At 49.9% G+C, this 14,959-nt stretch overlaps 1 protein-coding gene across 1 annotated transcript in view; it reads left to right on the top strand.

Moving 5' to 3' along the window:
• Positions 1–2,178: 2,178 nt before the first annotated feature.
• The window catches only part of LOC144106292 (uncharacterized), a 111,444-nt gene continuing 98,663 nt past the window's right edge, over positions 2,179–14,959 (top strand). Inside the window, exon 1 of the mRNA XM_077639060.1 lies at positions 2,179–3,177. The gene's annotated coding sequence lies outside the window, so the exon portion shown is untranslated. The remainder of the gene's footprint in view (positions 3,178–14,959) is intronic.

Below are 14,959 nucleotides of genomic sequence, written 5' to 3'. Positions count from 1 at the left end.
GGCGCTCTTTGTGTTCATTGGCGTTGGCATTGGCAACGTCACATCTCGGCGCAGTATCTATATGGCGCAGTATCTGTCACAAGGGAAGGGATAAAGGAGGAACTGATAGAAGAAAGGGAGAAAGAGGTGCCGTAGTGGAGCGCTCCGGAATAATTCGACCACCTGGGAATCTTTGACGTGCACTGACATCGCACAGCACACGTGCGCCTCAGCGTTTCGCCTCCGAAACTCTGCCGCCGCGGTCGGCTTTGAACTCGAGTACTCCGGATCAGCAGCCGAGCGCTCTAACCAGTGAGTCAACACGGCGGGTAGCGCCGGGTGAGCTTAGTGCAGAATTCTGAACAGCCAGTGCACACGCTCTCATTGCTCACGAAATACCATCGCGAGATACCGGATTTTCGGCCACTTCGCGGACAAGTTGCGCCATCTGGCACCACCACCACGATTTGTTGTTTGAAGGCCTGTATACCGCATGGCGGGGCAATCTTTGGTGCCGGGGAGCACGCGCTAGAAACTCTCCCAGTGCATTCGCAATCTCGTTATTGTAGGTAGTAATTAAAAAAATTGCCAGTGGCTTAACTTGGCTAATCCTGGAATTCAGTGAAAAGCAAGCACGCTTGCTAAGCGTCTGAGGCTCGTCCATGGCAGCGCCGCTACACGCTCGCGACAGCCATTCTATATATACGTACACGACCACGTGGCTATGACGTGGTATCACATGGTCTTACGACACCCCCATCAGATGTCATAACGCGGCTTCACATCACCACATCAGATGTTCCTAAGGTTGAAGTTCAACCAAAGGTCAGGGGTCAAGGGTTAGACACCATAACTGTGCCACATATGGTCATACACGGCTATCCTTAATTTGGCTGAAGGTCGTTCAAGGTCGTTGTGCTGCCTACCCGGAGACTGCTTTACCTAGCGCAGTGAAGCCTTTAGCTTCAAAAATTACGGTCGATTTGCGTAGTTAATCAAATGCGAAGTAAGTATGCCAGCACCGCTTATCCCTGCTTTTGCATCAGCGACGAAAAAAGCACCGGTGTACTATGAGCTCACTCCGCCTTCTCGTCGGCTAAGAAGCGCGACGCGGCGTGGCCACGGTCTTCTTCGCGCTTCAAGCTCACGTAGAGAGAGCTTGGTAACTCAGTGTCCGCGTTCGTGGCGCGCTTGTGGCGCCACCGACAGTGCACGTTAAAGAACCCCGGGTGGTTGAAGTTGTCTGGCGCCCTCCACTACGGCGTCCCTCATAGCCTGAGTAGCTTTGGAACGTTAAACCCCCATAAAAGCAAAACGACCCTTCAATCCTTCAGGGCGCGGTAAAGGTCTTCACAGAGAATGAGGGAGGTACTGTGTACTCATCCATGTCTTCAAATTCAACTTATTTTACTTTTGTTATATTATTTGTAAATGTCATTTATTTCTATTAATGCTGGTTTTTAATTTGTTATTTGCTTTGGCATGCGACGAGACTAATATGGACACCTCCGTTGAAGCCGCTTTGGATGCTACCGACAAAGGTGCTTGCAGTTGGTCCCGCAAATGCCAAGGTTTAAAAGAGACGTATATGGCAAGAAAACGTCCATTCTGGAGCACTTCGTGCCGCGCAGGATGCGGTCGTGCAGAGGCGTTGCTCTACTCTCGCGAGTCCCGCGCGAAAGCGACGGTGGGCTCTATGACCCCCAGAAAGTCGGCGCGCCGCCGACACGAGCGCTGGCGCCCAAAACAAAAACAACAAAATCAAAAGAAGAACGACGAGAGGTGACAGTCGGCTAGAGAGGCACCTAAGCTTCCACAAGAAAATGGGAAGGGTGGTGGTGGTGCTGGAAAGGGGAGACACACACATCAAGACACAATTCTTGCGACGCACGGACGACCCCGAGCGGGACGCAGAAAAACTTGACGAAGAGGACGAGAGAGAGCGGGTTAGGAAAGTCGAAAAACGAAACCAAAACGTCGACGAAGCCACGCGCAAGGAAAGAGGGAGGGTAGACGTCTCGGACGGATTCGCGCCTCTCGCCACCGTTGCCTCAGCCGCTTAAACGGAGCAGCTCTCCCAGATTCGAGTCGGCGGTGGTGGGGCGAGGGGAGTGGTGGGTGCAACCAGCTCTCTTTCCTCCTCTCCCACCTTCGTCCGGAAGGCGCGCGGGCGGCCCACGCCGAGCGCGTGCGCCAGTCAATCGCGACAGCGGACCCAACCGCGCCGGCCGCAGCGGAGCGTCCGGCTTCACATATCTCTGTCTGCGGACGTAGCGTTGATTGAAAAAGATATTTTTGTTTTGTGTTTTTCGTGTGGCAACGGATACGCCGGCTTCAAGGCAGCTAGTGTGAGACTGCGCGACCGGTGACTGCACCGTTTTGTGGCGTCAGCTGACGCGGTGGGGAAAGTTCATCGCGACTTCTCGGCTAGCTTGTGAACCCCCACTATTACAGCGTACTCCCTCCTCCTGCGGAACCCGTGATTACACTAGTGTTCACCTGTGCTCGACTTGTCCTAAGCGCTACTAATTTGCGGCCGACTTGCTTGGAGAAAACTCGGCAACAACTAACTCATCGTGCGCGTCTCATCGTACCGTTCGTACTTTCACCGCCATCGTACAGGAGGAAGAGGAGGAACTGACACCGGTGTAATCGTTGTTGAGTGTTAGTATACGGTGATCGAGAGTGGGGTGACAAGAGAAAAAAAAAAACCAGTTTCGCTTCTGTCGACACCAAGTGAGGAGTTGTGTGTGCAACGCTGACGTAGCGCTTGCGGACAGTCAAGCGCTAGCCAGTCAACTTGCTGCACAGTTTCATTTTGTCTCTTTTTTTTTCTGGACTTCGCAACGATTCCGGTGGACTGCACCGTAGAGCACACACAAAAACGCGCCCCAAAGCGGTCACCCTTCGCCGTCAACTTCACCGTCGATCACTGCCACTTTCCTTTGCGGTCCACGTCTGTTTCGGTTGTCAGTTGTGTATCCACCGCTTTCCATCTTCGCAGCGCGCTTGCTTTTTTGGGAGCCCCCCACGAAGACTCCTGGATTGTTCGGTGCCGCCAGAAGCCCGTTCGCGATTCTTTTCCTATTGGATCGGTTTTTTTCTCCTCTTTTGCGAGGCGTCTTCCGAGGGACCTGATCGATCACCGGGAGCATCGAACGCCGCCTTGCTGCTTTCTTGGAGGCACCGGATTAAGCGGTGAGTTTAGCGTCGTCGTTATGAGCCCCTTAACCTGTGATGATGCTTCGCGGCGATCAAGCTGTCCTTCCCGCCCTTAAGAATGTTTGAACTTCATCTTTTTTTTTCTCACATGGGCGAAGCATCTGCCCCTTCGCGTTACTGCGACGGTAGCTGAAGTGTCAGCATAGATATAAAAAAGTAATCAGTACGCACCGGTCTTTGTGTATGGTTCGAACATCTCAAGATCTCGAAAAGCATAAGAGAAAAAGTGACATGGCAGTCCTTGTTAGATAGTTTCAGCAATTTTGAGACAACCGGTTCTATAATGAAAGATCTTGTGCTTGAAGAAGTTTCGCGCAATGTTCCCCTTGTATTCTTGTTTTCCCTGGCACTTTTTTTCCTCTAAAGTCTCATCAAAAAGTGAGCCAGCTGGCATAAGCGACTTTCGTAGTAGAAAATACAGGTCATGGACACAGGGCAAATGAAGTATAGCCTTCGCTCTGTTTTAGCCGTTCTTGCGCTGTTTCTGTGTCGTACTCGCTCAAATCGATGGTAGAGAGAGGTTGGCCGGATGGTTCTTGATGATCACGAAGTGAATTAGGGAGGTAAAAACCACAGGGTGCTTGCCGACGTTTCGACAAGACGACTTGTACTTGCCCAGAAGAAGACAAGTCTTCTTGTCCAAACGTCGGCAAGAACCCTGGGGTTTTTCCTTCCCTTGTTCACTTCGTTATTATTGCACAAATTGAGAATATCGAGGTTTTTTGTTTTCTTTTTGTCGCGTCCGCAGTGAGATGATAGTAGTAGAGGCGGTTTGTCTATCCCCTCCCTCTTCCCTTCAATAGCCCTTCTCTCCTTCAAGGCATTACGCAGTTAGTTCAGTCAACGCCTACCAGCAAAAATAATACAGGATAAAAACGCTGTATGCCCTGCCTTAAGCGCTGGGTAATGAGTGCATGTGGACTGCAATAGAATATCAAATGATCCTAGCCTGTATGCTCCGCCACACAACACGGGAGTAACGCTCTTGTGCTCTGCTAATTTTGTATGTCATGTCATAACTGGCCTGTCTAATTCCCCTCTTGTGTTAGCAAAGCTGGCTCGCACCACTGTGTGCTGCGTTTACCTTTGGTTCCGTTCGTAGTGGCATGCGCCTGTATGCTTACATGCACCTTGATGCTCATTTGCGTGTGTGCGTTCCTCACAGCCGCAGCTGTTTAATGGCCATTAATTGGTAACGTGCTCCGCACACAGTTTCAGCGCAGAGGTTACGGAATTAATCCCGTATGTAACCCTAGCATCGACGTACGTTAGCGCAATGTGCGGCGAATACATGAGCCCGAAAACACAAACACGACGATGAAAAAGCAGAAAGAATAGAAAAAAAAATGTGTCCAAAGGTAGTCCTTCGTGTAATAATCGCGGGGCCGGTCGTCCCGTCCCAGTAACGTCGTAGTAGTGGAGGGGAACGGTGTAATTGAGACGTCATATTGCGCGCTCTTGCGCATAACCGCGATCTAAAATTGGCCCCACACCCACTACTACTCGCACAGGGGGCTGACCTCGATTAGGAAGCGCCGCGAGGCCTCCCCTCCCCCCCCCCCCCCCCCCTTTTCTTCTCTGTCCACCTACTCAGCACAGAAAGGGGCCAGGTATGAGTGGGAAGAACCTTCGTGTTATGTCATCTTCTTGCATGCGTGGGGGGCCGTTATGCGTGCATGCTTAATTTTGCCTCATTACAACTGTGTGTGTAGCGCACTTCCGATAGTGATATTTTTCCCTCTTGATCGCCTCTTGCTACGGCTGAGTAATCAGTGCGCACTACAAAACGAAGTGCAAAATATGGCAATATATACGATACTCTATGGCTTGAGTCGCGAATGTTTCGTATGCGACTTTCATAATTATAATATGCTTCCTCAATACTTGGACAATTCGGCTTCGTTTTTAGTGTTTGCTTGAAACACGTGGCCGCGGCCAAATACAGCTTAAGAAAGGAAACAGCAGCAGTTAATAACAGCTAACGACCCACAGAGTGCTGTAAATTACTACGCTAACCAGCGGCCGCAGTAAGCGTTTTTATTTCGCTCCGCTAATTAGTTCAGAGACATCGAAAATCTTGGGCTTTTAATTTCATCTTGTGATTAACATTTTGTACAGGTAACAGGAAGAGCATCAATAATGGATCATTTCCTTGTCGCAGCAAGTGTTTGGCGCGTATAAGCATTAGCAGGGTTTCACTTGAGACTCAGGTTGTGTCCCACAAACCGTACGTGGGCCCGAGCTTGGATATTGTTGCAAGCTGAGCTCCAAGCGGAGTGGACAAGCGCCGTACATTGTGTCGGTGGAGCCTTCCCGCACGGCTCAACAACTATGGCGTTCACGCGACAAGCCACAGTCAGAAGAGGTCAAGCGCGATTTGCATGCGTTTGTATGTAAAACCAGTTGCGTTTGTTGTGCAGTCACTTATCCGTCACGGTGCAGCATAAGCGGGGTCCACTGATAAAACGAAGTCCAGTTCTTGCAAGACTTGCACATCGCATTAATATGCGACTATTTTTGACATGGCCTAGATCCACTTGATGCTTCAGGATATCCTGAATTGTCCCGCGAGTTGTAACGGCCCACGAAGTTTTAACCGCCAAGAATATATCACAAAAAATGGTCGAACTCGTGACTTCCACGCAGCAAGGAATAGGAGGAGCAGGAATAAAGTCTTTAGTACGGTCTCGCGACATCAGGGTATAATTGACGACGACCCAGATTTAACGAATAATTGCCTTTCTGACTGCTCCACCTGGGTCCGGTTCAACTGCAAACAGCGCGTAAGCGTCAATTCGTTCCTCTGAACGGTGCCGGTTAGTCCGATTTTCCTCCCAACCCTCGCTACTCAGCTCCGTTCCGTGCACAGTGTCCTCCGACACCCATGCTACCGCTTCCCAACTGAGCTGTACAATTATACCTCATTCTAGGCGTGGTACCCAGAAACGTGCTGTGTTTATTGGCCTTCTCTTTTTTCGTTACCTATACAGAAAAGGCCTGCTGTATGAGCATTTGCTCCAGAAACGTGCGAGGCCGGCTATTTCTTCTCTTTTGTACCTTCGTATTTTCTTTTTCATCCTCCATAGACACGCGCGTCAAAAGCCGCCATCCTAAGCGAGTTCTGTACACCTCGCTCTCTGTGGGAACCAAGTGAGGGAGCCTTTTTTGACGGAAACGTGATATCCTTTCCCGTTGACGCTCGCTCTTTCTTCCGTGTTTCTTTCTTTTCCTTGTTTTATGCCCAACGAAGTATACCCTTTATCACTAAAACAGGAATGAATTTAATGTGAAAGGGGGGGGGGGGGGAATCATGAATATTGATTTTCTGAATGAAAACTTTCTTTTTTTTTTGGGCCAGGAATGTTCAAGAAATGTATCACGCAAATAAGAACTTTGTAGCCAAGTAAATTCATTCAAGGGCACACAGTCATTCAAGGATGATCAAGAAGCGTGACGTTACGTTTGCTGCCGCGAGGTCTAGACCCTTGACCTCTTCTACCGCGGGTACAAAACGTATGAAGCTTCATGTGGATGCCGAAAGAAAATTTTATGTGGTCGGTACATTCGAATGATTTTCTAGGGCCGTCGCAAATACTCGGTTGATCGCAGGAAGAATTCTATACGTCATACTTTGCTCCCAGAAGGAAGAGTCGGCCATGGTAATCACCATGTTCGTGCAGAATATATTGAGACTCTCTAATTTGTTTATTTTTTTTTCAAAATTGCAAGTTTAAAACATTTTCACCACAGCAGCTGTTCGTTTCAAGCTTCTTCTTTTAGCCTACGCTTTGCGCAGTTCAACTATCCATGTTTAAGAAACTCGCGAAGATGATGGAGGGCCCTTTTTTTCTCCCCCAGATAATTTTGAGGAACTCAATTTTTGCAATGAGAGAGTTGGCACGCCCACTGTAGTGCGAAAGCAGTGACTGCATATCCACGCACAGCTTATCCACACTCCTTCTAACCGTGGTAGAAGCCATTACGGTAAAGCCTGTTAATACCCTGCCGTTACTGCACAGACCACAGAGAGAGGAGGATGCAGTGTAACGGAGGAGAATATTCCAGTGGGAGGCAAGAGTAGTAGGGGGTGACAAAGAGCCTGGTGGGCGGGGCAGATCAGGAAGTTCGCGGGGGTAAAGTGGCTGAATCTGACGCAGCACACCGTTAATTCGAGATATATGGGAGAGGCCTTTGCCATGCAGTGGTCTTATGTTGGCTGATGATGGTGACGTTCGCGATGACGATGGTGCTAATAATATTGACGACGAAACGTGCCTGTAGAAGTGGGTCATTGATTCCGCAAGTCTTTTTGTACTAGCGTACCGTGAAGCTCCACAATAGCACTGCATAACGTTAGCTCAACCTTTTCTCCGCGTTCTACCCCGCTTTAGTAGGACGTTCTTGCGGGCTAATGGGTTCATATTAGACATGAAGGTTTGGTTAGTTGGTGGTGGGATACTGGCTGCGACATGTTAACTAGCACGAATAAAGCAGCGGACAGAAGCAGAGAAACAGAAATGTTAAAACTGCGCAAAAGACGAGGATATAGGCAACAAGGAACACCTGTGGTGTTTTGTGTGTTCCTCGTTGCTTATGTCCTCGTGTTTTGCGCAGTTTTAACCTTTCGGAATCTACCCTCCCCCCCCCCCTCCCCCCCCCCCTCTTCCTGCGCTTCGTGAGGGCTCGGGCGCGAAATGGCTGGTACAGTGACGCTGCTGAATGCTCCGTACAGATGGCTTCCTCGCCGCTGCTGCTGCGTGGTTCAGTGGGCCAGAGCACACGGAGGAGCTCGCACTGACTGCAGTCGCCTGCGGCTCCCTTTGCAGGCACGTATAGACATAATCGGGGCGCGCTCGAGTGGCCCTAATGGCCAAGTCGCGCTGCGTAATTGCCGCCCGCAAATAAAGGAAGGCAAAGCGAAGACGCAGGAGACTGGCTCCCCGCCCGAATCCGGCTTCCACGTTTGGCAGGAAACAGCGGAAACTGCCGCTGGATGCGCGAGCAGCCCGATCTTGTTCCGTAGGGCGGCGCGTGTTTAGCGGTGAGACCCGAAGCAGTGCGTTTATATACTTTGGGGCAGGGGCTGATAGCTGCTTTGTCCCAGTTCCTTCTTAAACTCGTCTTCGCACAGTTTATTAAAGATTAGTGTCGAAGGCTGGTTCGAGGCTTCCGTGCTCCGATGCTTCGTCGTCGTAATTGTTCGCTCGTCGCACATCTCACTGTGCGCGAGCCTTCCTGCTGTCCGGGATTTTTCTTGATGTCGTGACGCAGCTACTGTGCACAGCCGGTTTGGTGGTATCGAGATTGATCTAAGAAATGCAGTCACTTCCGCTTAGTGCCGGATAGGCATCCGGGACTAATATGCTCGCAAACAGACATGCATGAAGTTGTTGTTGCTTCTTTCGTTTATTTTTAATTGCTGGGAGCTCTGTGTCAGGGAATACTTTTTTTTTCGCTTCAAGGCATTGTTGACGTAGGACAAGGAGAAGCAGTGCAACGCAAAAATGACGTCCTCGCATTGGGATTACGTTAAGATGAGAATGAGCACTGCCCTGTTCAGTGCGGGCTAATGGAAATGTGACCTCCCTTTATGACGATCTCTTGTACTTGGGAAGATAGAGAAAGATGCGAACTATTGCGCGTTAGTGTATTTGTGTGTGTTTGCTTGTGTACGTGTGTTGGCTGCAGATATGGGCGACATGGCTGTCGCTTTGCTACTTCTAGGAAAGTAACAAGCCTCGGAGTTCTGCATGTGCTTCAGCTGGTTCCTAGACAGATTTTACGCCATTGCAATGTATTGTGGCAGCTCAGTAAGCAAAGAAAAGTTTGCCAGGTGATGTATGTTGGTTATCACTCATACTACTTGTGAATTCATTTAGTCTTCTTTTAGCATGTTGTGTTACTTTGCTGACATGTTTCCCAATATCTTCTTTGCATGTGTTATTGTATGTAGTTCTATCCCCCCTACAATAATGCCTCATGGCCGCTGCAGGTACTTGCAATAAATAAAATAAATAGTTCTCCTACGTCAACTGTCATTACCCGCCAAGCTTCTTGAAACCTATGAACGACACGCGGCTTATGCATGTCGCTTGTAGCCTGAGCGCATTCTTGTAGCTACTGCATCTTTTTTTGTTGTTCTATAGAAATTATCGAAAAACAAAGAAGGGCTAGAACGCAGGAATTCGCAAGACTACTAGCTATCTTCAGTGCTACGCCATTTTCGTCGGGTCATGTGATGTACGAGAAGTGGAGATAATCATAGTGCAACCACCTATCCTCTAAACGGGCCACGTTGTTATAAGGTCAAAATGCAGACTTCTGCCTTGAACCCAAACCTTATGAAAATCTTTAGAAAGTGTGCGAATAGCAAGATGTAGCCGATTCGGCCAGATCAATTTGTTTCCACCATTCTCGGGTGTTTTTCTCCTGCAGAAGTCAGCCAGGTATCGGATGCACGCTTACGCCCCCAGGAAAACTAACAGGTTACCAGTTATGCCGGAATTCTAACCCAGTTCTTTCCATCACCATTTGATTTTTGATTTTTGCTTTTATTGCGTACTTGCCATGATATACAAAGGAATAAATCAATACCGTCCGGCCGGAATGAAAACCGAACGGTCATATGTCGTTCTCTTGTACTTTACCTTTCTACTCTGCAACCAATTTCTGAATATATATTTCGGTAGATATCTAGAAACACGAATCAGGCTATATGTAAACTGCAGCCGAGAGTACAAAGGTAAAATATTTTGTTTTGCTCATAGGCACTGTTTGCGTTTCATTCCAACCTGTCTGTGCACAAAGGAAAGAACCCGCACCTGGCAAGCTATCCCAGAGTGAGTGAGTGAGTGAGTGAGTGAGTGAGTGAGTGAGTGAGTGAGTGAGTGAGTGAGTGAGTGAGTGAGTGAGTGAGTGAGTGAGTGAGTGAGTGAGTGAGTGAGTGAGTGAGTGAGTGAGTGAGTGAGTGAGTGAGTGAGTGAGTGAGTGAGTGAGTGAGTGAGTGAGTGAGTGAGTGAGTGAGTGAGTGAGTGAGTGAGTGAGTGAGTGAGTGAGTGAGTGAGAGGCGGGCAGTGCTACCTCTCGGAATACGGATGCGTGGTTCGCTGTATGGGGCTTCCCGTGACTTTTCCGTCTCGTCCAGTGACGTCACTGATGCAAGCCGCTACAGTCTGCGGCCTGAAGTGTGGCGTAACGCCCCGGAAACACGCCAGAAGATTTCGGGTCAGATCCTTGAAGGCGGTCGTCCTCCTTGGTGTGGATTATGCGGATGACGGCTGGTTTGAGTAGAGCCTCACTTTCTGAGCACATGACATCATGCTGTTTTCATTTACGCCACGGCGGTTTATGCGGGAATTCGTTGGCATTGCCATTCTACGCAGCTGTCGATATTTAAAAACAAAAGGAACCCTTCACAACCGTAAACAATGACATGTTTTTCACTGCCACCACGAAACACCATTCGTTGACTGCGTTCCACCATCAGCGAACGCTTTTCAACGGAGTCTTAAATTTCTTCTTAGCGACTCTAGGTTGGCCTTCTACAGTGTTCACTGCCAGATAGTGGGAAACCATACAGAGGCAAGTCTGAATTGATCTCAGATAACGCTTTCAACCGCTATATCCCAGCGCGTGTCAACTTGTGAACTTGATGAACACGATGAATATTGAAGCTGCAGAATCAATACGCTGCGGCTGCTCTAGTTGGCGACGATGGCAATGGCGCAGAAAGAAACCACACGCTCTTGGTATCGCCTGTTTATCCTGTACAACATGTAAATACTTCTGAATATTGAACGGATGGAACGTTGTTGCTCCCTCAATAACGAACCCTCAATTTCTTCAGCATGTATTATCCATCCTGTAAATGCATCTAGCCGAATGATCGTTGACCACTCGACAGATCAGTACGGCGCGAGCCGTGAACGCTGCTTTGAGCCACCACCGCAGTCCTCCCCTAATCGCACGAGGTGGCCGAGGAAAGGTCTCCAGAGCAAAAGGGGGCCGCGAGGACGATTTCGGATTGTCACCATTTTCATCGATACGGCCCACATCGGCCACGGTTCGGTGAGCGTTGACCGCGCGCACCGCAGCAGACAATGCACCGCAGCCACCGGGCCTTTCTTTCCTGCTCCGATCTAAGAAGAACGGCTATATTACAACACACCGCACCGCTGCTCCCTTCGTGCTGGCCGCAAAGAGGTTGCACACTGTCTCCCTATGTCGTTCCATTCGGACACTCGAGAGGCCGGCTGCGTGTTACATTGTCTCGATGCCCGTTACAGCATCTCCACTTTCGCGCCACTCATCCGATACGCGTTGTTTTCCTTTTGCTGTGTATTCTCGCGATATGCCCCGCTTTCATCTTTCATTGTTTTCTTTTTGTCCCTCGCTGCGTCCCCCCCCCTTCCCCCCCCTGCATGGTCGCGGTTGGCCCGCATCTATTACGGCCTCTCTACGGACCATTAGATGAGCCTCCTTTTGACCCGTATACGTACATACGGCGATCTCTTACGACTTTGGCGCAACAGGCACTCGACCCCTGGCGTTTGCTGTTAAATGGGTTTTAGTGTAGTCGGAGCAAAAACATTCATTGCTGTTACTATCTCTTGCAGTGTACAGCTTTCTGAGCACAAGATTTCCGCCGTGGTAATCACGCCCAAGGAAATATGTCAAAATGGCGTGTGAATATGGATGCGTTCTACTCTAAACCCTACACAAACAAGTTTATGCCAGTTCGCCAGCCTGCTAGTCAACACGTCTTAGTTGTATACTTATGTACACCACCGCTCAGAATGTTATGCCAAAGGCATAGCTCTTATAACTCAAAAAACGCTGTATTTAAAAGTTCCCACCAGTCTTAGGTGAAATACCCTGTATAGAGCAGAAACACGCCAGTTGATTAAGCGAACGGATGCAGCGCAACGCGTTCTTTGTTTGCTTTCATGTTAATCTTATCTATTTAGTGCTCTTTACACGCATGCTCAAACCCTTGGTCAGATTTTCCGCTCATTTTCTAACTATGCCATTAAGGCCAAGAAGAAAAAAATCCGCCGTAACCCCTGACCACCACTCCGAAATGATTGAAAAACAATCCTGCCTAATATGTCTGCACAAGTATAGCGCCTCAGGTCACAAAATATTCACACGCAACACAAGACACTAAATTCATAGCGAATTTCAAGAACCCAGAGAGGAAACTTGTTCCACTCGTTCCAGCATAGGACATAAGAACTCGAGCAACATCCCAATGCCAGACAGAAATCACGTGCACGGTACCACACATGAAAACGATATCACACGAGGTATTTATTAGCCGCTCGACGCATGCGAAGGAAAAATAGAAATTAACGGAGCCCAGAACCACGGGAAGAGGCTTTGTCGTCATAAGGCAAAGCCCCGATATACTCTCTTGCGGATGTGGGTAATAGGCCGATTAACGAGGCTAAAATATCTACAAAAAGGGAATGGCATGCATCTGAAACAAACTTCGAGGGTCTGCCTACCCTCCACTACTGATTTGCTCCTCCCAAAAGCTCAGTGCGTAGTTCACTTCCCCCCCCCCCTTTTTTTTTTCCTTTCCGCTTCAGTACTCTCTGGCTATTCCTGCACTTCTTAGGCCTACAGGAAAAGCAACAGTGGAGAAAAAAATTGAAGTACACCCTGAAGAACGCAGTGGACTCACGGGCATACAGCTGTGCACACTGCATCGGCTACCGGAGGAGGCAGAACCGGAGGGCAGGAAAGGAAGAACAAAGGCTGCCCATCCAAATAGAGTCACCGAAACAGAAACTAGAGGAAAGATTGTGGAACCACACAACCGTGCATTCAGCTCGCTTGCAACCAGCAGCAGCTGCAGGAGTGTAGGCGATGTCTCCGAAGTCGGCGTTCCTCTGGACTTCGTCGGCTTTTTTCTTTCCTCTTTCAGCTGTTTTTTTTTTCTTTTTATCTCTCGGTCGATCGGCGCGCGGAATTCGATCCGTTTCCGCTTGGCCGACCAAACAGCACGAGTACACACACACAGACGGAGCCAGCGGAGGAGATCCCCCCCGGCGCACTGGTCACCCATATTCCACGCCGCCTCGAAACACACCACTGTCCCCCCATTGCTCTTCTCCTTACGTCGCCATGGCCGTTGTTTCGGGGAAGGGCTACCGCTGCAGTTTTGTCGCGGCCGCCGGAAGCACAGCGCGGCGACGTCTTCGCGAACGACGACGCAGTGTCGTCACCGTGCAGTGCACAAGCGGTCGCTGCCATAACAGTGCCGTGCTCTCCATTTGTGACGGAACATAGCTCTACGGAACCCGCAGGTGTGGCTCACTGCGTGGTTACCGTGTTTGGTTTGTGAGCTCGACGACGCGTCAGCAAGTCCCGGCCGAGGCACTTCGATTGAACGCGATAGCGTTAAAAGGCCCGTTCCCTAGAAACTCCGATTTCGGCACAGTTGGTGTCGGCGTTCTGAGCGAAAAATCAAGGGCATGGCTCTCGCAGGTGGTCCCCGGAGAGCAGCCTGGGAGGCAAGTGGGCCACCTAAGTCACGTGACCTTACGGCCTCATCACAACCTGCCCACCGGATAGTGAGAAATTGGCTCTTCACACGATGTCAGTGCACGTTAAAGATACCCAGGTGGTCGAAATTATTCCGGAGCCCTCCACTACGGCACCTCTTTTCTTCCTTCTCTCAGTCCGGCGCTCAGCATAAGCCGTTGTGCTTTGCACACTTCGGCTTTTGGCACTCGGCTTTTCCTTGATTTCTTTCTAAACTCTCCATTGGCATGGCCAGTTTGAAAAGATCGCTTGTGCAAGCCTTTTTCGGCTTGAGAGCTGCAGCGGTACGAAGCTTCAACGCGCAAGCTGCCCAGCAACTGTAGAAAGGTGCATGCATGGGATGCTGAGCATGGTGGCCGCCGCCACCTCCACCTCCACGCCCACACCCATAGAGCATCTCGGTCACGCCCTCCAATAAGGAGAAATTATTACCAGCGCCTAGCCCCCCGCATGGATGCGCGTGCCCGTAATCGCCGCGTACTCTGCTAAGTAGGATCGGACGGAGAGACGCCAACACCGCAGAGATCTGGGCGCGGTCGGCGCATAAGCACGCTTAGTGAGAAACAATGGGCGGTGGAAGCGCTATAGAGCGAGCCTGCTATCTCGAGCGGTGTATATGCCTCTCTCTGTGTGCGCACTCGGGATGGACCACATGGCGGGCTACTTTTTCCTCGATGCCACCTGCATTTCTCGGCTCCGAAGCTCGCTGGAACTACGAGGCGACCTTGCGAAATAGCGCTGTGCTTTGGCTCTGCACCCTCGCACCACTTCGCTTGCTCCCCTACCCGCTCCCCTTTGCAACCGCGTTAATTCGCTTCCTCTATTCTCGGCTTGTGTTATTCCCCTAGCGCTTCGACAATGAGCCAGAACTTCTAGCACAAAAGCGTTTCCTTACTGCGACGAAACAGCGCGCGAATGACAGCTTGCGTAGCGTTGAACGGGCCACATCTAGAGAGATGTAAAAGTGAGCGGCAGCGAGATTCTATACTCACTACAGCAGGTGTCGTGGTTCAGGCAACACCGATACCACTTGTAAAGCAGAATTGCAAGCACTGAAATAATTGAGATACTTACAGAAGGCTTGTGCCAGAAGGGCTTCAATGAGTACGGTTGTCTTTTGGAATTGTTTAAATTGTAAATGGATTCTTCCGGAAATGGCGCTCAGAGGTTTGCTGGAGCTTTGCTTCGCTTTAGCCATATTTCCCGGTTA

Source organism: Amblyomma americanum, chromosome 10 (assembly GCF_052857255.1).
Source record: "Amblyomma americanum isolate KBUSLIRL-KWMA chromosome 10, ASM5285725v1, whole genome shotgun sequence".
Lineage (NCBI taxonomy): Eukaryota > Metazoa > Arthropoda > Arachnida > Ixodida > Ixodidae > Amblyomma > Amblyomma americanum.
Note: the sequence above shows the minus strand (reverse complement) of the source record. Positions and strands in the feature narration are given on the sequence as shown.